This window comes from Corvus kubaryi, unplaced genomic scaffold, assembly GCF_017639235.1.
Source record: "Corvus kubaryi isolate FWS band 111438036 unplaced genomic scaffold, C.kubaryi_AGA036_p1.0 66, whole genome shotgun sequence".
Lineage (NCBI taxonomy): Eukaryota > Metazoa > Chordata > Aves > Passeriformes > Corvidae > Corvus > Corvus kubaryi.
Window position 1 is genome coordinate 5,271,571 of NW_024582054.1, and position 10,032 is coordinate 5,281,602.

At 40.7% G+C, this 10,032-nt stretch overlaps 1 long non-coding RNA gene across 1 annotated transcript; it reads right to left on the bottom strand.

Moving 5' to 3' along the window:
- Nucleotides 1-4,249: 4,249 nt before the first annotated feature.
- On the bottom strand, nucleotides 4,250-9,973 carry LOC121673972. The gene is made up of 3 exons (XR_006019381.1): nucleotides 9,748-9,973; nucleotides 8,402-8,465; nucleotides 4,250-5,286 (listed from the first exon to the last, which is right to left on the bottom strand). It is a non-coding gene; the product is annotated as an uncharacterized LOC121673972 (long non-coding RNA).
- Nucleotides 9,974-10,032: the final 59 nt, after the last annotated feature.

Here is a 10,032-nt window from a genome sequence, read left to right on the forward strand (position 1 = left end):
ATAATCAGGATGTTGGGTAGAGTGAGGATGTGTTATGTTCACAAAATGCTGTGTAAGCATGTTTGCACTCATTTCTGTGCAGAAGTATCCTTTTTGCCCTTTCCTCCTCATTCCAATACATTTATGTTTCTATTGGTGGCATGTCCCTTAACATCTCTAAAGGGGTTCTTTCCACCTCACAATTCGTGATTCAAAAAGCAGATTAGTTGCTTTCCAGATGAACAGAGAAGGTTGCTACTAAAGCTGAAAACCAGAAAGTGGGGGGGGACCCAAGAAAAACCACCAAACCACAAACAGCAATTCAAAACTCAACCCAAACCGAAAAAACTAGAATTCACTTGTCTCTAGCATAAAGTAGTGCTGTAGCCAAATGACAACAAATGCTGCTCTCCATTTTTCATTAAAAAGGAGACATAAGAATTCGTTTCTGAGTGGGGAGTCTGACATTACAAATTGTTTGGGGTTTTTTTAGGGTTAGTGCACTGTGATTTAGTTTACTTTCTAAGTGAACATTTGGTTCGTGACCTCAGCCACCTTACTCTGAAGGGCTGTAAATAAGAGGAGAACGCCCTTGGAGCTTTTCTTCACAACTGGCAGCTTGCTAACTTCAGCTTTTACCTTAGGGACTAGCGAGGCATATTTCAGCATTTCTGTTTGCAGGATTTGGCATACATGCTTCTGATGCTGCTTTCTTATTTGATAGTTCTCTCTGAGCTCTGGAAAATGAGCATTTAGCCTCTAGTGATTCCTTTAAGTTTAGTTTGGTTGAAACAGTTCTGATGTCAAAGATTCTGCTTATGTGTAAGGAACTGTAAGACCTCTCTTCCTTTGTAAGCTCACCAAATCTAAATCTTGATTGTAATAGGCTTCTGTATTGAGAAATCATTAATCTACACATCTTAGTATCCTCATTAATACTTTTTTCCTGACAAAATTGATTTGTCTGTGGTTCCTTTGTGATATTTACTCATGTTGGGGTTTTAGTTTAGTCTGGTTTTTTTTTTTCCTGTTAAAGGAATTTTCTCCCATATGCATGTTGCTAGGGGACAAATAGCTGTACTTAAAGACAAAAGGGGAGTGGGGCGGACCTGGCTACTCTTTTGTCTACACCTGGGTGTGGGGTCAGTTCGCTCTGAGCGTCCAGAGAGAGAAGCTGCAGAGAAAGGAGCTGCTGCTTCTTTCTTTTTGGCCGTTCTTTCTTCCTGCTGGAAACAACGCCGGGACCCCAAAAGCCGCTTTCCCTGCCCTGCTGGAGACCGGGCTGTGGCTGCCCTGCCCCGCTGCTGCTTTGAGCTTCCGCTACGCTGTAGCCCTGCTCGCCCTGCCTGCCTGGGCCTCCGTGGGCTTTTCCCATCTGGATACATCTCGTCTGCCACCCGGGATTTGCGTCCGTCCCTGCCGCTTCAGCCGCTGTTCCTGAGAGTCCGGGATCGGCTGCCCAGGGGTTTGTGAAGCCTTTGTTCCATCCCTTCCCGGGATCCCAGAGCACCAGTGCCGCGTGTTTCCCGAGCTCGCTCCGGAGCGCCCCCTGCAGCCGCGGGGGAACCATCGCACCTGCCCTGCTCACCGGGAGCCGCCAGCGCCCCTGCCGGCTGCGAGCGGAACTGCACCCGAGGGGAAATAGCCTGACAGCCGAGAAGGCTGGCACTGGGTTTGTGACTGCTGTTACTGCCAGAGTTGTTGTTGTTTTGTTTGACTGGTTATATACATATATATAGAGAGAGTAAAGAACTGTTATTCCTATTTCCCACATCTTTGCCTAAAGGCCCTTGATTTCAGAATATAATAACTTGGAGGGAAAAGGGGTTATATCTGCCACTTCAAGGGGGGCCTCTGCCTTCCTTAGCAGACACCTGTCTTTCAAAACCGAGACAACTCAACTTATGGTATTTTTCCTACGTTATAGAGCAGTTTCTATCCATTAGCCCTAAGGTATGTCTCCAAGATACTGCTGTCCATGTGTTTCTGTTTTAGCATAATTGTCTCATTTTTCAGGCATTTATATGAGGTTGTCTTTTGGCCAGGAAATGTATTGAGAACTTCAACTGATTTTAATAGTCCAAAATAGTATCTTCACTGGTGTTTAGGAGAAGTAAGGTTTTTGATGAAAATATCATTTGTGTTGGCTTTGCAGCAATATAATTGAATTTTACTGTCTCAATAATGGGAGACTCAAGTGAGAGGAAGAACTAATTTGAGTCAGATGGCTCCAGCAAACCCTACCTTTTGTTCCCACATCTAGTGGTGAAATAAAAGGAAGATAAGCAGCAATTACTGATTTAAGGATGGTTTGAACCCAGCCTTAGTCACAGCTACTGTCTCATATATACGGCTGCTTCTCCTCACGGCGCTGCCAGCAGTCAGCCATGCGGAGCTGTGGCATGTGTGGAGCAGCTGCAGCACTGCTCCCCAGTCTGCTTTGTGAGCTTCAGACACAGCATCACCTCTGCTAAGAGACCCTTTTGGTGAACCCTTAGTAGGATTCTTTCCTAGCTGAACTACCCTTAGAAGATGTTCCAAACTCTCATCTAATGTTATGTCAAGAATTCAGTTATAAAAGAACATGTCTGTCTTTCCTGTATGTGCCTTTTCTAGGTTAAGATGTGACTGTGTGCTTTGTACACCAGGAGAATGTTCTAATTTTAAATGCACAAGTTCAGACTTTCTAATCTCCCTATGTTTTGTCTGCCACAGAGACTGTTCAGCCAGATACTGGGCTATGTAAAAGCCTGCAGTGGGACTTGCTGGGGGTTCACCTGAGCTCAAGCTCTCTGTGGCCTTGCTGAAGAATGCTCCTCTTCCAGGTAGCTACACTGCAGCCTTTAAAAGGTCCACTTGCTTTTTCATTGAGCGTTGCGCTATGCTATGGAGAAAGGGATAGCACACAAGATTGTCACTTTCAGAGATGACAGAGGGGTGGGTTTGATTTAGGTTGTACCTCTTCTAGACAGGTATTACCTGGGACCTCAGTGCAATGTGTATTTTTGTTAAGAGTTTATGCACTGTTTCTTCCCCTCTCCATTCCACCCACCCATCCCCAACACTTTTGCAAGAATACAAAGCAGCCCTGGAAATTATTTGATTTTGTTTTCTCCTCCTAATATTTTGACATGTCAATATCTAAAAACATATCTTTACACTTGCAGGAAGTAATTCTAAACTAGACAACAGAGTCTCTGTCACCTGAAATGAACAACAGTTTTAAGATGCATTGCTGAATTCTTCAGGCTTGCAGGAGACACTAAAAGTTGTAAATTAAATCCTGCAACACTCTTTCAGTAGATCATAGTTACTTTATTTGCCTAAAATAAGACTCTAAAAGCAAAGCACAAAGTTAAATTCAGGACTTTTGCTATCTGTGGCAAAGCTACTACTTCCTGTGAGCCCTGGATTTTGCCAGCCATTATAAGGAGCTTCCCAGAGAAGCCTGCTGTCAAATATATTTACAGTACACTTAAAAATAATGAAAGCAAGTAGCTAGAGGGGAAGAAAAGGCATTGCAAGGTCACTTATGCTATTATTTTTTTCCAAAAATGTATGAGAAATAGAAAAATGAACCATTTTTATTTAACTTTAAAAATTGAGGAAGGAAACACAGACTTCCAAACCCATGAATCATATGGCAAATACGAAACTTCATGCTGCAATTGGAAATACTTTATATGATAATGCTAGTATTATAAATCTAAAAATTATTTCATTTAACCCCCACAGTGCTTATTTGAGAATTGGCAAATCCTGCTTCAGGCTAAACTATTAAAGTAAAAAAAATAGGTATTAATACAATATAGATGGAATCACTGTACTCCCATAGGACTCTTATTTACCTCTAGTCTAAGGCTGACATAGATATATTTGAGTCAAACAGGAACTACTAGTACTACTAATTGCAAAGCTGTTAATCACATTGCTTTAATGAAACTGTTTAACACACTGAATAGCAATGTAACAACGCATAGAAAATTAGCTTGTTTGCCATTGATTAATGATAGATAATGTGTGCAGTTCCCCACAGTGGGACATTTGAGCAGTTCTCTGTCATGTACAAACTCAGGCTCATTAAGTTATGTCTTTACTTGCACAGTCTGATTCAGCATAAAAGCGCACACAAATAGCACTTTAAAGATAAAAACAAGAATGCACTTTAAAGATAAAAACAAGATTCATATTTAGCTTACTTACAGTGTAATGGAGGTGTAATGCACCTCCAAATTATTTCATTCAGATAAACAAGGTAAATACTGAAAGATAGAAGAACAAAAGTTGTTTATTTCAACAACAGCTTGAAAAGAGTCACAGGAGAATTACAGGTCAATACATTGAAAGAAGACAGTAGGAAAAAGTTATCAACAGTTATTCTTCTAAGTGTTGAATTTCCAAGAATTGGCAGTTGGTGAACTTGTTTAGGTATCATCTGTGCATGTGTAGGTTATGTATCTCAAATGTCAGCCTTGTACAAGAAAGGTGTGTAGAGACAAAACCGAGGAGAGCTACAGTTCTCAGGTTCTCAAAAATGGACATACTGTGTTTAAAAGAAAAAGGTGTCTACAGCTACTGCTGAAGATTCACTTCAATTCAGAATGAGAAAAGGAGTTTAAGACCCAGCTTTGTTTCTTTTGCTTTGTCAAACAGTGCAAGCTCACAGGTTTTACTACTTTCATATTTAGTTTGAATCTAGATTTGCTAATAGTACACACTGTAATAGCTTTTGTAACAACATTTTTAATACACCAAAGAAAATGCTTATCATCTAGAAATTGCTACTCCACTCCCACTTGCATTGTTATACTTTTAAGTCCCACTATAAATTGTGTAAAATAAAGCTCCCCCAGCCCCCCAAGAAAGTAAATTAAGGAACGGTAAGGTTTGAAATAGGGCAAATCAATCTTTAGTTGTCTTTGGACATTCACCCTCTTGAAAACCAGCATCAACTTTCCTGATAGGCCAGAAATGGTTTAACTTCCAGCCAGAAGGAGGATCTCTGTTGCTTTTGGCCTTTCTTTCTTCAGGTTCTCCTAGCACAGAGGTAACTGTAGCATAATTTAAGCAACTGCTTAAGGCTGTCTGAATTACTGCAGCCCTTCACATGTCGGATGCAGGATTTCCCAGACTCTCTGCAGGGCAGACAACTTGTAGACCTGCTTTCTGAGCGTGTCACACGCTTGGTTCCTGAACAGGCTTCTCTCTGGTAGAACATTCTACGAAAGTGCTTGCAGCTACTTTGTGTTGCTCTGAGCTCCTTGTCAGATGTGAACCAATTCTACACAGCATGTGAGCTTCTTGAGCCTGAAATACAAAGAAAGGAATGTCATCTTGTGGTTGTCTATTACTAACACTGCAGTAAAGCAAAAGCATGCTTTCATATGTCATTCTGTAAAGGATGTGAAGATAATGCTGTATTACGTGGAGGCCACCTTGTGGCATTATGGAAGTAAAATCCAGATGTAAAAAAACAACAGCATTTAGACTGCATACCAAGATATAAGGATGCTAAACTGCTTATATTTTTAGAACCCAAACATCACAGTGATGTGTCATTCTAGCCTCATGTGAATGATTACAGGTGCTTTCCATACAAGTAACAACACAGGAATCTGAGGACGTGTGTAGCATCATTCTGTGGGTCATAGCTTCTTACCTAGTCAGCTTAATGAATGCTGCAATTCTTAAACCCACTGCTTGCATGGTTAATGCACAATTGCTGCTTAACAGACATGTAGGGACAAATTTTTATGGAGAACAGGAGCAGATGAGGAGTGCCGTCAAAGTACTCTAAAACTGACTTCCAGGTTACCATCATGGTACGTATTTGTTCTGCTTGCATGAGGGAGTCTGGAAACTTTTACAGCAGGAAAATTATGCTCCTTTTCCCTGTACTTAAACTATTAATTAAATTCCTCCACCAAAGAATGAAATTTGAATTTAGTAAAGATCAGTTCAGTTGCAACCGGACAAAACTGGCTATCATCTTGCAATCTCAATGTCAGCATTTGCTATCTCCTAGGATAAGTGTGCCAAAGTAGAGTATCCTGTTCATGGTTTTGGACATATATTACAAGAAGATGAAAACAATTCATTCCTGGAAAAAAAAAGTCCTGAAGAAGTTTGCCTGGTCAGCTTGAGGTGAAAGCAAACAAGGGAGTAGGGGAATGTTATCTTTCTGAGACAGGAAAGTCCTCAATCATACATGCTGAGTCCATGCTGTGGGGGTGGACGTGTTGGAGATGCAGGAATTATTCTGACAACAGAAGAGTTTGCAGGGAATTAAGAGATTTTTCTGCCCTACCATAGAGTCATTTAGATTACCAAAAGCCTTAGGTTATTGAGTCCAGCCAGTAACCTGACACTGCCAAGTCCACCACTAAACTGTATTCCATAAGCTTCACATCTCACATCTCTGTGTCATTTAAATACTTCCAGGAATGGGGACTTCACCACTTCCCTGAGCAGCCTGTTCTCATGTTTGACAACCCTTTTGGTTAAGAATTTTTTTCCCTAATGTCTTATCTAAACCTCCCCTGGTGCAATTTGAGGCCATTTCCTCCTGTCACTTGTTACTTGGTTGAAGAGGCTGATCCCCACATTGCTGCAACTTCTTTTCAGGTAGTTTTAGAGAACAGTAAGATCTCCCCTGAGCCTCCTCTCCTCCAGGCTAAGCAACCCCAGCTCCCTCAGCTGCTTCTTATGAGACTTGTGCTCCAGACCCTTCATCAATTTCATTGCCATTGTCTGAACAGGCAATCTGTTACAAGCAGACTGGGATTTTGGAGCAACTGAAGATGACCTGCATACATTTCTGCCCCAAGTCAGACACCCTCTCAGGGCATCTTATATTCAGAAGAACAAAAAGGCTGTTGTGAATTCAGGCTGCAATCCTGACTTTTCTGTCCGAATTACCATTTCTAGTGTAGCACAGTAAATTGCCAGTAGATGGCATTATGACTCCACATTACAATAATTTATTTTTTTTAAATGGTGCTGAAAGAAATATGCAGCACAATTTTTGCTAATTTGGTGTTTAATCATAGTAAAGCTCCTTGGGTAGGAGAGAGCTCAGTAAATGAGTTATCTGGCTGTGGCCTTTCACAGTACCTTTATGCTGAATTGTTCCATCTATCTTCAGTTTGTGTATTCTCATAAACCTGTTCTCTTGGCTGGGCATTTTGATTTCTTCTCACCTCTAAGTAGTTTATCAAAAACCAAATAGGCTGTAGCTATGAGTATTCTGATGCACATGTAGTTCTTATTTATTCTTCATGTCAGTAAGGACTGTATCTTTGCTTCCACTGAACATTTGTGAACCAGCATTATTCATCTGGTGTGTTGTGTTGTTATCTGTGTATCTATATCGGGGAACTGACTCAAAGATTATAGTCAGATTAGAGGCAGATGGCTGAAGGTGCTCCCTGCTTGTCTGGTCAAAGTCAACACCTCTGCATATTCAGCCTGAGTCACGCACAAAACAGATTTTGGGCTGCTGCTGTTTGTGGTCCAGTGTCTGTCTGGTGTATTACAGTAAATCAGTATCAATGACAAATCATTTTCAAAAGCAAATATTTAAATACTAGCCAAGGTACTATTAGCTTTATGGAAGAGAAGTTTTCAGAGCAATTACACTGAAATGTTCAAAGATGAATTATATGCCTTACTAATGGTGACCTGTAAGCAAAAAACATGTAGCAAGTTTTGCTAGCATTCCAACTGTGAAATGGATTCATCAAAAAAAAAAATTCTGCTGCATTTTTTGCAAACTGCTTCTATCCTTGGGAGATTAAAAAACTCTTACTACTTAAGAGTATCCAACAGTATATAAACGGCTTAGTTCTTTGTAAACAGCTATGATGATCTTAGATTCTGATGTGGTGTTCAGAGGCATTTAATGGGTCTCCTCTGCTTTTTCAGTTTGTATGTGAAACCAAAGGTGACAAGAATCTGGAGACACAGATTTCAGTGTTACCAGTGTGATGGCATTACATTAATCTTGACCTTCTCTTTGTTCAACCCGTTAGGGGCTGTCAGCTCTCATCCGTCTGGCTGACAACTCTGTAGCGTTAGCGGCAGCTGGTTGACAACTCAGACAAAACTGAAAATTTGCTTGTGAGCAGGATAGAACTTTTAAGAAACTTGTAATTTTCTATGTAGCTGCTAGTCAAGGAGGGAATCCGTCAATGAATCCATAACTACGTGGAAGTCATTCTTGACTGCACTTTCAAGTTCATAGAATTGTTTGGTTGTTTCAATTGAACTGAAACTGTTACTTGGCTGTTTTATCTGTCTTTTGATGAGAGATTCACTTGAAATCAAGCTGCAGAAATGACTTTGCTAATAGTAAAGCTCCTTCCAGAAAAAAAACAGGTAGCATCTCCCAGCTGATGTACTAATTGTTTTGATAAATACATACCTGGATCTTTTTATGTCTTTTTTTCCATTTGTACTACTGTTCTTCTGGGATTTGTTCTTTTTACCTAGAAGACAAACATCCACAGCACAATATGAAAACTCACAAAATAGCATTGTGAAATCCACTCAAGCTGCCATTCTAGCTAGTCTTAGCCAAATAAAAAGGCAGTAATCAACCAAGTTAATTTTTTTCTCAGTTGTGTGCACTTAGAGATATGGTAACTAATACGTCTGTATGAAAGAGAACTTTTAATATGTAAAGAAGTTACATGGTGAGAGGACAAGAGACTACTAACCTAACACTGAAAATGTGCATGCCAATGCAGCTATTGGATAAGGCAAGATGCTGTTCAATTAACCTTTCAGTTTGTTAACAGGATGATATATAGAGAGAGAACAAATAAGGGTGTTTTTCCTTTGGGTTCTCCAAGGATTTAAACCAAGAAACTGTATTATGTAGGTTATAAAAATAAATTATTAGGATGAGGAAATCCTTAAAAGTGGAGGGCATTATCATTCATACTGTGGTCTGACACTATCCTAATACAGTTCCTTGAGGGCATTTTAAAAATAGGAGCATTTTTACACCAACTGCATGTAAAAACTAGTACCATGATCTGTCACTATGAAGATGATGTCTGTCAGTGGTGTTGTACTGGAAAGAGTGTTGTGTCAGTAGCTTTAGTATAAATGCTACTGCTTAGTGGTTCTATTGGTAAGTACTTCTAGCACTATTCAGTTCTGGCATTCTTAGGTTTCCACCCCCAAAACTACTGGAGTTTTAGGCATTTGTGAACTTATGTGACAGAAGAACCTCACAGATCATGTCTTCCTGATTTTCTCCAAAGTAGACAGCTCAGAGATACTACCAGACAAATAATTCACAACATCCCACTGACATAGGATGACATATGCTTTTTAAATCATGCCTAGTATAATGTAATGTTTTTATTATCAGCTGATGACCAGGTTCATCTTGTCTAATGATGGTGTTTTCCACAGGTTCAGTGATTAACTCTTACATAAATAAGAGAGGTAAAAGGAAGCAAGTGTAGCCACAACGTGACAACGAATACATATGACATAACAGGATGTGCTTTGTAAAGGGAAATTAGGGGGCAGGGTATTACAGTCCTCCTGGTTTCTCCCATAAATCTGTGCCCACCTGCTAAGTAACACATTTTCATACTATTGTAACTAATCAGAAACAAACTGCAGTGCTACAAATAATTTTAAAAGATGACACTTTAGGCCACGTTTAATCTTTTGTAAGCTTTTTGTTACTTTTTCCCCCCTAGAAAACATTTATTAGTCTTTTGATGACAACTATTAAGATTTCTAACTAACCAAGAAAGGTACATCAACTTCTTACGCGTTTATTTTCTTCAGGTTCACATTTGTTTCATTCCACATTTTAAGTGGCAACGTATCTTATCCTTTGCTTTTACTCACAAAGCGAACCACAAGGGAGCCGTCCCTGTTCTTCCAACACCTGCTCGGGCCGTGAGCGGTGCGAGCAGGGACCCGAACGCGCTCCCCGCTTACGCGGCGGCAGCGCCGGGGGCGGGGCCGCGCCGGGCCCGCCCATCCCCGCCGGCGGCGCGCCGCCCGCCCTGCGCCTGCGCCCGCCGC